The 12,821-nt window shown below is 55.8% G+C and overlaps 1 protein-coding gene across 2 annotated transcripts in view; it reads right to left on the reverse strand.

Annotated features, from left to right (window-relative positions):
* SHANK2 (SH3 and multiple ankyrin repeat domains 2) overlaps nucleotides 1-12,821 on the reverse strand; it is a 691,655-nt gene that overhangs the window by 60,097 nt on the left and 618,737 nt on the right. The window lies entirely within an intron of this gene.

Genomic DNA, 12,821 nt, shown 5'->3' on the forward strand with positions numbered 1-12,821 from the left:
TGCCTGACTCTCCTTCAGGAGGCTAGGACAGAGGACAGAGGACACCCAGGGACAATGGCAGACCAGGGCAAAGGGCAGAGAGGAGGCTGCGGAGGCAGAGAGGAGGCTGCGGAGGCAGCCAGGCAGACAGACTCCCGCCCATGCTCCTTCACCAGGCGACCCAGACCTTGCCAGGGACTCAGGTGTCTCAGCCACAAAATGGGATGGTGGTGAGAGGGAGGGGCCTGAGTGCATGTTAAGGACCTGGAGAGCTGCCAGGAGCATCTGCAGCAAATGGGCAGGCCACACTCTCATGACCGTCCTCCCATCCCTGCAGATGATCCGGACCCAGACGACAAGGCAGGAGGTGGAAACCAGGATGGCGGCGCAGAAACCAACCGAGCATCAGGTGCACCTGGGCGTGATGCTGCCAGCCCCAGCTGAGGACCTGGCAGGCCGAGAGGCCGAGACCCGGTCCCCAGGCGTCCCTGAGGTCTGAGGGTCAGGTTGTCCATGTGTGGGATGAACGTGGCTCTCGGGCTGCTGTGGTGCCCTAGTATCCGGTGGAAGCAGGAGGGTTTGGCAGGTCCTCTGCAGGGGTGCAGCCTCCTGGGCTGACGCGAGGCTCCTTGCCAGTGCCTCTACGCGCAATGCAGGTGCCACCTGGTGCCCATGGGACCCTGGAAAGGGGCTCCAGGTCCCACAAGAACACCCCAGTTCATGGCCCTTTATGGCACCCATGGGAGGGGCTGGATGGGGTTCTTTCCCGTTTACTGCGCAGTGTTCAAGTTGCCCAGAGCTCCGTTAGCCTGCCCCAGTCAGCCAGCGTGGGGGCAGCAGAGCTCCATGAGGACGGGGGCTCCTGCATCCTGATGAAGGCCCAGGCAGAAGCAGGCCCGGCAGAGCCTGAGGCTGAGGGCAGAAGGGGGTCTCTCCTGGGCGATTCTTTACTATGCCCTGACAAGCGGGTCAGCTCGCTGGCTCCCCAGGGGCATGGAAGGAAGCAAGCGTCCTCAGCACCCGTGGGGGAGATCACCTACGTCGAGTGGGGGAGGGTGAAATGTGAAGGGGGGTCCGTGGCAGCCGGCGAGCTGGGAGAAGCACAGCACCCAGGGGAACCCAGGTGGCGGCTCCTGCTCCAGGGCCCCCACACCCGCCTCTCAGGAGGGGCTCTCCTGTTTGAAGAAATAAAAGGTCCTGGGGAGGCCCCCGTGACGATTTCCCCCCACTGGTGGCCTTGTGGGAGCCTTAGGGGAGGAGACGGGATCTCCTCAATGTGATGATGGGGGCAGATCATGGAGCATCCTGGAGCCTGGGTTGGGGCGGAACTCAGTGAGGTTCAGACACCCTGGTCACTTACTTCCCTTCGGGACCAGGGAGTAAGAAACGGGTGCCTGGGGAGCCAGTGGCACACCAGGCCAGGACCAGTGTCTCATGTGGCACCAGCTCAGGACCCGTGTCATGCTAGGAAACCATCATGGCACCCACCACTTGCAACAGCAGGGTCTGTACCCACTGCAGAATCTCACCCAGTCCTCCCAGCAGCCCTGTCAGCAGCCACTACTGCATCTCCATCTTCCAGATGGGAGGCTGGGCCCAGAGAAGGCGGGTGACTTGCCCAAGGCCACACAGCTGGTAATGGTGGCTGGTGCAGTGGAACCGGGCAGTTGGGGTTCAACACACGGGTTCCCCATTACCACCCAAAACCCCCCACAAGGTGCCGTGGGATGCAGGCTGCAGTGCGGCAGATGCAGATTCTGGGTTATTTTAGAACAGCCTAGAAGGTCCTCCTCTCCTGACAAGGATTCCAAGATCTATACACCTTCGCATTGTGGTAAAATACACGTGGCCTAACACTGACCACTGATTACATTTGGTACAGTCACAGCACTTTGCAACCACCACCTCTATCTAGTTCCAGAATGTTTTTGTCACCCCAGAAGGAAACCCTGCACTCATAAGCAGTCACTCCCCTCCCCCTCTCACTGGTAACCGCTCACCTCCTCCCTGTCTCTGTGGATTTGCCTATTCTGGGCATTTCATGTGAAAGGAATCAGACACTATCTGGCCTTTCATGCCTGGCGTCTTTCACCTGGCCTCATGTTTTCAAGGTTCACAACGTTGGACCAGGCATCAGTCTTCTGTTCCTCTTTATGGCTGAATAATATTCCATTGCATGGACAGACCACAGTTGGTTTTTTTGCTTACCAGTTATGACCATTTATGGTTTGGGTTGTGGGGATGTAGGATTGTGCAGCTGCTATGAAGACAGTATGGCATTCCTCAACACTCAACAGAGTTACCACATAATCCAGCAATTCCACTCATGGGTACAGAAGAAGAGAAAGGAATGCAGGGACTCAAGCAGATATTTGCTCACCATGTTCACAGCAGCGTCATTGCAATAACCAACAGGTGGGAGCAACCCAAATGTCCCCTGATGGATGAGTGGATAAACAAAATGTGGTCTATCCATGCAATGGAATATTACTCAGCCATGAAAAGGAGGAGGCCGGGCACAGTGGCTCATGCCTGTAATCTCTGCACTATGTTGCCCAGGCTGGTCTCAAACTTCCGGGCTGAAACAATCCTCGCACCCAGGAGTTCGAGATCAGCCTGGGCAACACAGTGAGATACCGTTTCTACAAAAAATTTAAAAACTTGCCGGGTGTGGTGACACGTGCCTGTAATCCCAGTTAATTGGGAGGCTGAAGTGGGAGGATTGCTTGAGCCTCGGAATTTGAGGCTGCACTGAGCTATGATCATACCACTGCACTCCTGCCTGGGTGACAGAGCAAGACCCTGTCTCAAAAAAATTTGAAAACACAAAAGGAAGGAAGTGCTGACACATACTACAACATGGATGAGCCTTGAGGACATCATGCTTAGCGAAATAAGCCAGACACAGAAGGACTAATACTGCGTGATTCCATTTATCTGCAGTCCCTAGAGTAGCCAAATCCACAGAGACAGAAAGTAGAACAGTGGGTGCCCGGGGCTGGGAGAAGAGAGAATGAAGAGCTGGTGTTTATTGGGGACGGAGTTTATTGGGGACAGTGTTTATTGGGAAGATGGAAAGTTCTGAGATGGATACTGGTGACGATTGCACAACAATGTAAGTATACTGAAGTGTATGCTTAAAAATGGCTGAGATTTTGTCCGGGCGTGGTGGCTCATGCTTGTAATCCCAGCACTTCGGGAGGCTGAGGCGGGCGGATCGTTTGAGGCCAGGCCTTTGAGACCAGTCTGGACAACATAGTGAAACCCCATCTCTACTAAAAATACAAAATAAATAAGTAAAACATTCGTCGGGCTTGGTGGCGCACCTCTGTAATCCCAGCTACTTGGTGGCTGAGGTGGAGGTTGCAATGAGCCAAGATGGCACCACTGTACCCCAGCCTGGGCAACAGAGCACGACTGTCTCAAAAAAACAAAAACAAAAACAAAAAGGCTAAGATTATAGATTTTACATGTATTTTACTATGATTTAAAATAATAACTTTTTAAAAGGGAGAGGCACGGCCCAGGCCCAGGCGCCTCACCTGCCAGCCCCATGAGTGGCTCTCTGGGCCTTTGCATCCATCTGTGCTGGGGGCTGGTGGTGGGGCCGCTCTTTGGGGTCTTGGAGGATCAAATGCAAATGCACCCACGCGCCCGGGGGCCTGAGCCTGGGGTGCATGCTTGGCAGAGGTGAGCTGGGGTTTTCTTTGTCCTACACTAGACTGACTGCCCCGCGGGTGGACGACTGTTCCCAGGCCACGGTTGAGGGTGAGGCCCCAGGGAGGCCTGGGACCATGCCAGGGCAGGCTGGGTGACTGTGGCATGCAGCAGGGCTGTGAGGACAAGTCTAGGGCCAAGGTCCCATATCAGTGTCCCCAGGCCCTGCTGTGTGGCCACAGGCATTTTGCTGCACCTCTGCGTCCTAGGAGTGGGGATAAGCAGCACCTCGGGGCTGGCATGGGGACTGGGTAGGAGCGCAGAGACAGTGAGCGCCTTGGGAAGTCCTGGGCCTGCATGTCACTCAGGGGCTGGAAGTGGCTTCTCCACACCTGGTCACTTGCTGGCTGGCCCCCCACTGATGGGACGGGGTCCTTGCAGCTCCGCTTCTCCCCATACATTTCTTTCCTGCCTCACAGCTCTGGGTGCTGGGGCTTGTCTCTGCCAAACCTTCCCGGAGCTGACAGTAGGGACCAGATCTCTCCTTGTCTGCCTGGACCGTGGTGTGCAGTGACAGTTCTGGGATATATGCCCCTCTCTAGGACAGAGGCTGGGTACGGAGCTCTGAGCATTTTCCTCCAACCTGGGCTTCTTCTCTCTGGATCACTGCACCTGGGCAGAGAGGTCCAAGGAAACATCTCCTCGATTCTTTTGCTTGTCATTGAGAAACTCAATGCTGAGCATGAGTTGAAATTTCAGGCATGCTGAGCTGAAATTCCTGTGGCAGCAGCTGTTCTCAGGAACGTGTCAGTTCCATAAGGCAGGTGCCCCCACACTGTGCAAGATAAATGTGTTTCTGGGTGTCAGCAGGCAGGACTGCCCTGGACAACTGTGTAGGTTGTTCACTCCACAAGGGCGTCTGCTGGGGGTGGTGTTCAAGTCCACTCTGTGCTCTGCCCCCCATGCTGTGAACAGCTGCTGGCATGCCCGCCCAGAGTGGGGGGCCTTCTCACATTTGCACAAAGGTATTGTGGGCTCACAGAGGTGGCCCGTCAGCAAACGCCTCAAGTCTATGGGCAGAATTGTGGGTCTGTGTGCGTGCATTTTCCTAGAGGGAGGGCCCCTGGTCCTCGCCAGACTCTAAAATGGAGTCACAACCCAGAAAGAGGCCCAGAACCCCTCTTCCAGGGAAGCAGGCACAGCACAGTGAAGCCAGCTCCCAATACAGTCCATTGTCCATAGGAAAAAAAAAAAAAAAGCATTCAGTGGGAATGCAGAATGGTGCAGCTGCAGGGAAAGAGTTTGAAGGTTCCTCAAAGAGTTAAACACAGAATTACCCAATGACCCAGCAATTCTATGCCTACTTATAACCCCAGAATAATTCAGAGCAGGGTCTTAGACCAACACGTGCGCATCAGTGTCCACAGCAGCACCATTCAGTGGCCAAAAGATGGACGCAACCCAGTGTCTACGGACAGAGGGATGAATAACACTCTGTGGTCGAGCCATACAGTGCGACACTCACAGAAAGGAATGAAATGCTGACACGTGTTCCAACAAGGAGAGCCTCAGAGACATGATGCTGAATGAAAGAAGCCACGAAGCACCCCACTTTGCATGATTGCATTTCTATGTAATGTCCAGAGTAGCCAAATTCACAGCGGCAGAAAGCAGATGTTGCCGGAGGCTGGGGGGAGGGGGAATGGGAGGGACGGCCCTTGGGGACGGGGTTTCCTTCTGGGGTGATGGAAATCTCCAGGAACCGGAAGAAGGTGATGGTTGCACACCCTGTGATTGTGTCGAATATCACTGTACACTTTTAAATGGTGAATTTTATGTGTATTTTATGAACATTTTACATTTTTAGACTTTTATTTTTGTAGAGATGGGGTCTTGCTGTGTTGTCTAGGCTGGTCTCAAACTCCCGGGCTAAACCGATCCTCCTGCCTTGGCCTCCCAAAGTGTTGGGATTACAGGTGTGAGCCACTGTGCCTGGACTTCTTTTTAAAAAGACAATCGATTCAAGGTCTCAAATACAGAGACTCCTAGGCACAAATTCTACATCCTTATTCCAGTGTCAGAATTGCTGAGAATGTCCAACCTAGCTCCAATCACAACCCGGGGGCCCATGCCATCTGGCCCCTCCCCCTGCTTGCCTGGCGTTCCCTCTGCTGCAGCCATGCTGGGTGCCCCTCTGTTCCCCAGTGACTGGCTCCCATCAGCTTTCTGGGGGACATGCATATTTTTTAACTGAGATGAGCTTATATAATGTAAAATTCACACTTCTAAAGTGTGCGACTCCATGGCATTTAGTACATTCACAGTGTTGTGCAAGCACCACCTCTAGTTCATCCCCCTACAAGGAAACCCCCTACCCATTAGCAGTCAGTCCTCACTCTCCCCTTCCCCAGCCATAGGCAAGCACCAATCGGCCTGTCCTGGACATTTCATGAAAATGGAACTGTGCACCATGTCTCCTTTTGTGTCTGCTGCTTTTACTCAGTGTCACCCCTTCCATGCTCACCCACAAGGTGGCACATCTCAGCGCTTTCTTCCTTTTTATGGCCAAGTAGTGTTCCACTGCATGGGTGCCCATTCTCCAAGAGCTGTGGTACATGGCTGGTCTGAGCTCATCCCAGCCCAGCGTCTCTTGGTGAAGGAGGAGTAAAGGCCAGTATCTGCTAGGCGCTGCCCTAGAGGGGCAGTGTATTAGTCTGTTTTCCTGCTGCTATTAAGGACATACCCAAGACTGGGTAATTTATAAAGGAAAGAGATTTAATTGACTCACAGTTCCGCATGGCTGAGGAGACCTCAGGAAACTTACAATCATGGCAGAAGGGGAAGCAAACACGTCCTTCCTCACATGGCGGCAGGAGAGAGAAATGCTGAGTAAAAGGGGGAAAAGCCCCTTATAAAACCATCAGATCTTGTGAAAATTCACTCACTATCATGAGAACAGCATGAAGGTAACCGCCCCCATGATTCAATTACTTCCCACTCGTTCCCTCCCACAACATGTGGGGATTATGGGAACTACAATTCAAGATGAGATTTGGGTGGAGATGCAGCCAAACCATATCAGGTGGTAACTCACTAAGTCCTCGCTCAGCCCTGGGAGGCAGGTGCTGTCCCCATTCACAGACAGAAGCCACCATGGAGGGCCCAGGGCAGGACACAGGGCTGGGACAAGGCCCCAGGTGTCCTGGTCTGCAGTCTGTGGTCTTGCCCCTGAGCCAGGCTGGCTTCAACAAATGCCAGCTGGATGAAAGAATGACAGTGTCCTAAGACTGCTGGGGAGTCCAAACTGGTGGCTTCACTCTAGCATGTCACTTCTTCCCATAAATGACAGTGACACAGCTCATCAGTTCAGGTGACCCCTCAGACACTACTGCACAGACCGAGGGATGTAGAGGATAATGGTGAGGTGGGGACTCACGATCTGCATGACGGTCTTTCCCTTGACTGACTGCCTCACCGAGAGTGCAGTCAGGCCATGAAGCTGCTTCGGCCCAACAGAGATGAGGATAGTCAAGTTTGTTAGCTATGCAGGGGCAGGAGATGTGGATAGTGCCTTTGACTGGGGAAACACTGACAAAGGAGCCACGGCTCCAGGACCCTGGGCAGGGTGGCCCTTGGCTCTCACACCCTGCTTCCCACCCATGTTGAACAGGGCAGAGCTGACCTGGAGGGAAGACTGGCTTTGGGGCAGGTGAGGCAGGCACATGAAGTAGTGCTTATGACCAGGGATGGTTCCCACGAACACCTTCCTCCCTCCCACCCTCTATTATCCATTTTCCATCCATCCGCTCACCTAATCCATCTTCCCACATGAGTCAGTCCATCCATCGCTCTATCCATCCATTACTCCATCCATCCATCTGTCCTTCCATCCATCCTCTATCCTCCATCATTCAGTCCATCCATCACTCTATCCATCTGTTCTTCCATCCATCCTCTATCCTCCATCATTCAGTCCATCCATCACTCTATCCATCTGTTCTTCCATTCATCCTCTATCCTCCATCATTCAGTCCATCCATCACTCTATCCATCTGTTCTTCCATTCATCCATTCATTATCTACCATCATCCATCTGCCATCATCCATCAGTCTAACCAGTCCATCCATTTATCCATCATCCATCCATCCATCCATCTGCCATCATCCATCAGTCCAACCATCAGTCTGTCCGTCCATCCATCCATCCGTCCGTCCATCTATTCATCCATCCACCATCATCCATCAGTCTATTCATCTATCTGTTCGTTCATCCCCCCGTCCTTCTGTCTGCTGGTGCATCTCATGTCTGTCAGGTTGTCTCTGTGAGGTCAAGTGTTGTGCTAGACGCTGGGGAATGAATAACTCCTGGCCCTGCCTTTGAGGGCTGCACAGTTGGGCAGGAGGATGGCCACCCAGCGGGACCGAGGCCAGCCCTGCAGCAGGGCCACCCAGCAGCACTGTGGGAAGTCCCTGTGCTCCACGGGGCAGGAGAGGTTCGGGTGGGCCATCCACTGGCAGGGAGCTGGGCCCAGGCACTTGGGAAGCTTGGGAGCCTGAGAAGAAGGTGTCAGGGCCTGGTAAGCTGTGGGGGAAGCAGTGACTGGCCGGAGACCCCAGGAAAGGCACATAGCCCAGAATGGACATGTAGCTCACCCGAGGCTGGGTGACTGAGGGGGATGCATGGGGGCTGGGCCTGAAGCCAGACCAGCCCTATAGGGCCCAACTCTCTGCAGGTGCACACACTATCACCAAGGCACGTGGACACACCTGCACCCCCAGGCCCCAGCCGCCGACAGCACCATGCCTGCCCCCTGGGGGCCCTCATCCTGGGCTGAAGCCCATCCAGGTCTGCTGGAGGCACTGACCCAGGAGACCTCCTTACCCTGGCCTCACTGCCCAGCTCTGTGCTGAGCCTGCCCTGTGTGGTCTGAGCGGAGCTCACAGTGCCAGGGGCTGGGCCAGCTGTAAGTGGCGGGGTGTGGCGGGCTCATCACGCTTGTTGTTTGTTAAAGTTCAAGTCCATTGGACCAAGCTGAGATGAAGCTGGGTCTAAAATAAAACCGGAGCTGCGTCAGCGTGTGGGCCGGCTCTGTAGGCTGGAGGCCACTCCACAGCCAGCAAAGTGTGGCTGTACACCCCAGGGCTGTCCCCACCCAGGCTGGCGAGCTGTCCCCATGAGGCCGAGCTGTGGCCTCTGGTGAACCCGAGAGGCAGAATGGCCGGCCGATCCTGAGGCTGTGTCTGCACCCACATGGCTGCGGTGGGCACAGGGCCCACTCCCAGGGACCCGATTCCCACACTCAGTGTCTCCCACGAGCTCCTGGGCTTCAGGCTTGTGGCTCCCCTTCAGCTGGGGTCAGACACCTCAGGCTTGGCTCTCACTTCTTGAGCCAATGTCTTGGATATTTCGTGAAAATGGAACCGTGCACCGTGCCGCCTTTTGTGTCTGCTTCTTTCACTCAGTGTCACATCTTCCGTGCTCACCCACAAGGTGGCACGTCTCATCACTTTCTTCCTTTTTATGGCCAAGTAGTGTTCCACTGCATGGGTGCCCATTCTCCAAGAGCTGTGGTACATGGCTGGTCTGAGCTCATCTCAGCCCAGTGTCTCTTGGTGAAGGAGAGAACCATGGGGTGAGAACAGAGCAGAGGACCCTTCTTACTCCAGGAAATAAACAGCATTTTCTGAGCCATGTTGAGTGTTGGGCTTTGTGTCGTACGTCAGCTAGAAGAGGGTACCCCAGTTGAGGCTGGGGAGGGGTGGGGGCACGGCCTGCCCATGCTCCTTTTGCTCCCTCGGGGCCTCCCAAACACTGAGATCTTAGTTTGAAAGGATCTGCCAAGTTTCCTGAGTGCCCCCCTCTCAGAGTCCCCTGCAGGGGTGTCCCCAACAGCCCCTCCAGAATTTAGGCCTGAGAAGCGGAGGAGGGAAACCTACCCCCAGGATGCTCATTAGGAAAGAAGCCCCCAGGGCCAGCATGGCAGCCCCCAAAAGATATGTCCTAGCCCCCGGAACCTGTGAATATGACTTTATTTGGAAAAAGTCTTTGCAAATGTAATTATGTTTCTCAACAGAATATGACCTGGGATTTATGGTGGTTTAAAATCCAATGACAAGTGTTCTCGTAAGAGACAGAAGAGGAGGAGACACACAGCTGGGAGAGGGCATGTGGAGATGAAGTCAGAGACAGGATGCAGCCACAGCCAAGGAACGCTGGGAGCCCCCAGAAGCTAGAAGTGGCAGGAGGCCTCCTCCCCGGAGTCTTGGGAGGGCACGGGGCCCTGCCACACCTGGCTGCAGCCCTGTGAGGCTGCTGTCTGACTCCTGGCTCCTAGGACTGTAGGGGAACACATTCCCCTTGCTTGAAGCCGCCCTGTTTGTAGCCACTTGTGGCAAGCCCAGGCCACTCAAACATTCCCAACAAAGTGAAGAAATAGGCGGCTGGGCCCTGGCTCAGTCCTGCAGAGGCACGAGTCAGCTCCGCAGAGGGGACCCTCGACATTCTGTTGGCAATAGGGACTGTGTGTGCGGGGCCAGGCCTGGTGCAGCTGACGTCAACCCTGCAGCAGGTCACAGAGGCCCGTGGGGGGTCTTCCAGGAGGCATTTTATGGGGCACGTGCCCTGAGGAACTCTCTGACCAGTAACCTGCCATAGCTGGATTTACATTGAGAGGGCAGCGAGAGACCCCACGAGTGTCACAAAACAGTGATCTCAAAGTAGCTCACTCACTTGCAGAGGGGCGTTACCCTTGAACACTCGTGACCATCCTGGGCCCAGCACACCCACGGGGCAGTAGCGAGCGGTGGAGATGAGGGGCAGAGACCAGTGGGGATTCAGGCGGTCACTGTCACCTCCCCAGCCTGAGGCCTGGGTAAGGCCAGAAAGCTGAGTCACCCCACCCGGGGGCTCCTGCAGCCCTGCCTGTGGACACAGCCAGCAGCCCACACGGAGTCCCCGGGTGCTGACCTCTTCCAAACAGCCTTGCCAGTCCTTCCCCCAGAATTAGCCGACAGTGACCCGGAGGGACCAGGGGATCTGAGGCCACCGCCTTTGTCCCGAGGGGCTTGGCCAAGGATGCACAGTGGAGTGGACACTGCCTGCCAGACCTCTTGTGGACTGCACGCTAGGCCTCTGTGCCAGGCTCTGGATGGGGCAAAATCACAGGTGGCACATGGCTCATATGGTATTCTGGGGATGCGTCCTCCCCTGAGCCAGTGCTAAGGAGGTGGCTCCCACTGTCCCATGCAGTGTCCTGGCCCTTGGTCAGAGTAAAGCTCTGGTCAGGAGGAAGGAGCAGGATAACATGGGGGTAACCTGTCTGCTGCAGGAAATGCATGGAGGAGGAGGTGGCTGTCACTCTTGCTCCATCAGTGGTGGAGTCTGTGCTGGTTCCTTGGGGCTCTGCCTGCTCCAGGGGGAGATAAGATCCGCCGGCCAGGGGGCAGAACAGCCCCCGGGGCAGAGCCTCCAGGGAACAGCCCCATTCCACACAGAGAAAGCACTGGGTGGGGCGGGAGGCACGCACAGATGGTGGGGAGGGCTGAGTGTTGGGGGCAGCCCTGAGTGCTGTCTCAGGGGCACCCCCAGCCTCACCATCAACCACCCCTCCATCAGCCTTGGCTACTAAGACGCAGCCTAGAAGAGGACGTGGGCTAGGAAGCCTCCTGGGTCACCCCGTCGGCCGCCACAAGCCCGGCACCCAGGCACTAGGCTTGCAGAACTACTCTGCCTCTTGCTCGGGGCCGATGTACGGGTTTAGTTTTACCTTATGCAGAGTTCTAACAGGGTGGCTAACTGGATCTGCGGCACACAGGGGATCAGGATCAGGAAATCAGACAAGGAAGAAGGGCTGCGGAGGCAGGCCCATGCACACAGAGGGAGAGGCCGGATGGCAGAGCATGCACGGCCGACCCCAGGATGCAACAGCACTGAATGCCAGCGCCACAGAGAGCAGGCTGTGCCACACGTGGGCCTGGCACGGCTTGGCGCCCAAATGCAGCTGGCAGGACAGCCTTGGATGGACTGGAGACATTAAATGATGTTCTCCATTTAAAGAAAGTAGAGTAAATGAAGAACATTTTAGAACATTCCATCCCAAATGGGGGCCAGACTCCGAGTCGGGGTGCCCAACAGATCTGCGGGGGAAAGGTGCTGTGATACCGTGGTCTGGGGGGTTTAGGGCACACGGAAAGCTCACTCGCCACACTCACTCGCCACACTCACCACGCTCACTCATGAGTGGATGAGCAATCACAGACAGCACCACAGGCTGGCGGCAACTCTGGCGCTCTTATCTACCCAGCTCCTCCCTGCCCAGACTCTGCTGTGGGGACCAGTATGTAATCTGGGCGCTGACCCATGTCCACCCTCTCCTCATTCAGCTGGGATGAGCCATGACCCAGCAGGCTGGGGTTTCCAGGGAGTGCGTTTCTCTCCCGGGGGGGCCGTAGCAGAGGGCCTGGGTGCTTTAACCACAGACGTTCATGTTCCTACAGTCCTGGAGGTGAAGTCCAAGATCAAGGTGTGGGCAGGGTGGGTTCTTCGGGGGACTGCGAGGCAGTTTCTGTTCCAAGCATTTTTGTGCCCCTGGTGGTGGCTGGCAAGCCTTGGTGTCCCTGGCTTGGAGGAGCATCACCCCCCTCTGCCTCCATCTTCGCCCGGCCTTCCCGCTGTGTGCCTGTCTGCGCCCAAACCTCCCTCTTCTTACAAGGACGTGGGCCAGTAGATCAGGGGCTGCCCTACCCTTGTGACCCCATCTTAACCAGTCACATCACAATGTCCCAATTTCCAAGCAAGACCTCACTCTGAGGTAACAGGGGTTAGGGCTTCAATGTAAGAATCCAGGGGAACACGATTCATTCCACAGCCGTGAGTTATGGGCATGCTTGTCTCATCTCACACGCCTCCCCCAGGCCAGTGTCCCCAAGGGCAGGGGCCAGGGCTCACCCATCTCTGCAAGAAGGAGAACAGAACCAGCAAGCGGGGCGCCCACGGGCAGGTCAAGGGGACGGCATCTGAGAAACCCAGGCAGGCTGGGGCCCCCTCCCTCCTGCGGAGTCGAGGTGATGAAGGCAGGCTGGGGCTCCTCTCTCCTGCGAAGTCGGAGTGATGAGGACCATTCTCATCCTACCACCTCCTCCCTGCCCGCGGGAGCCTGGGAGTCTCATGTCCAGCCTGACACACA

The sequence above is a fragment of the Gorilla gorilla genome, chromosome 9 (assembly GCF_029281585.2).
Source record: "Gorilla gorilla gorilla isolate KB3781 chromosome 9, NHGRI_mGorGor1-v2.1_pri, whole genome shotgun sequence".
Classification (NCBI taxonomy): Eukaryota; Metazoa; Chordata; class Mammalia; order Primates; family Hominidae; genus Gorilla; species Gorilla gorilla.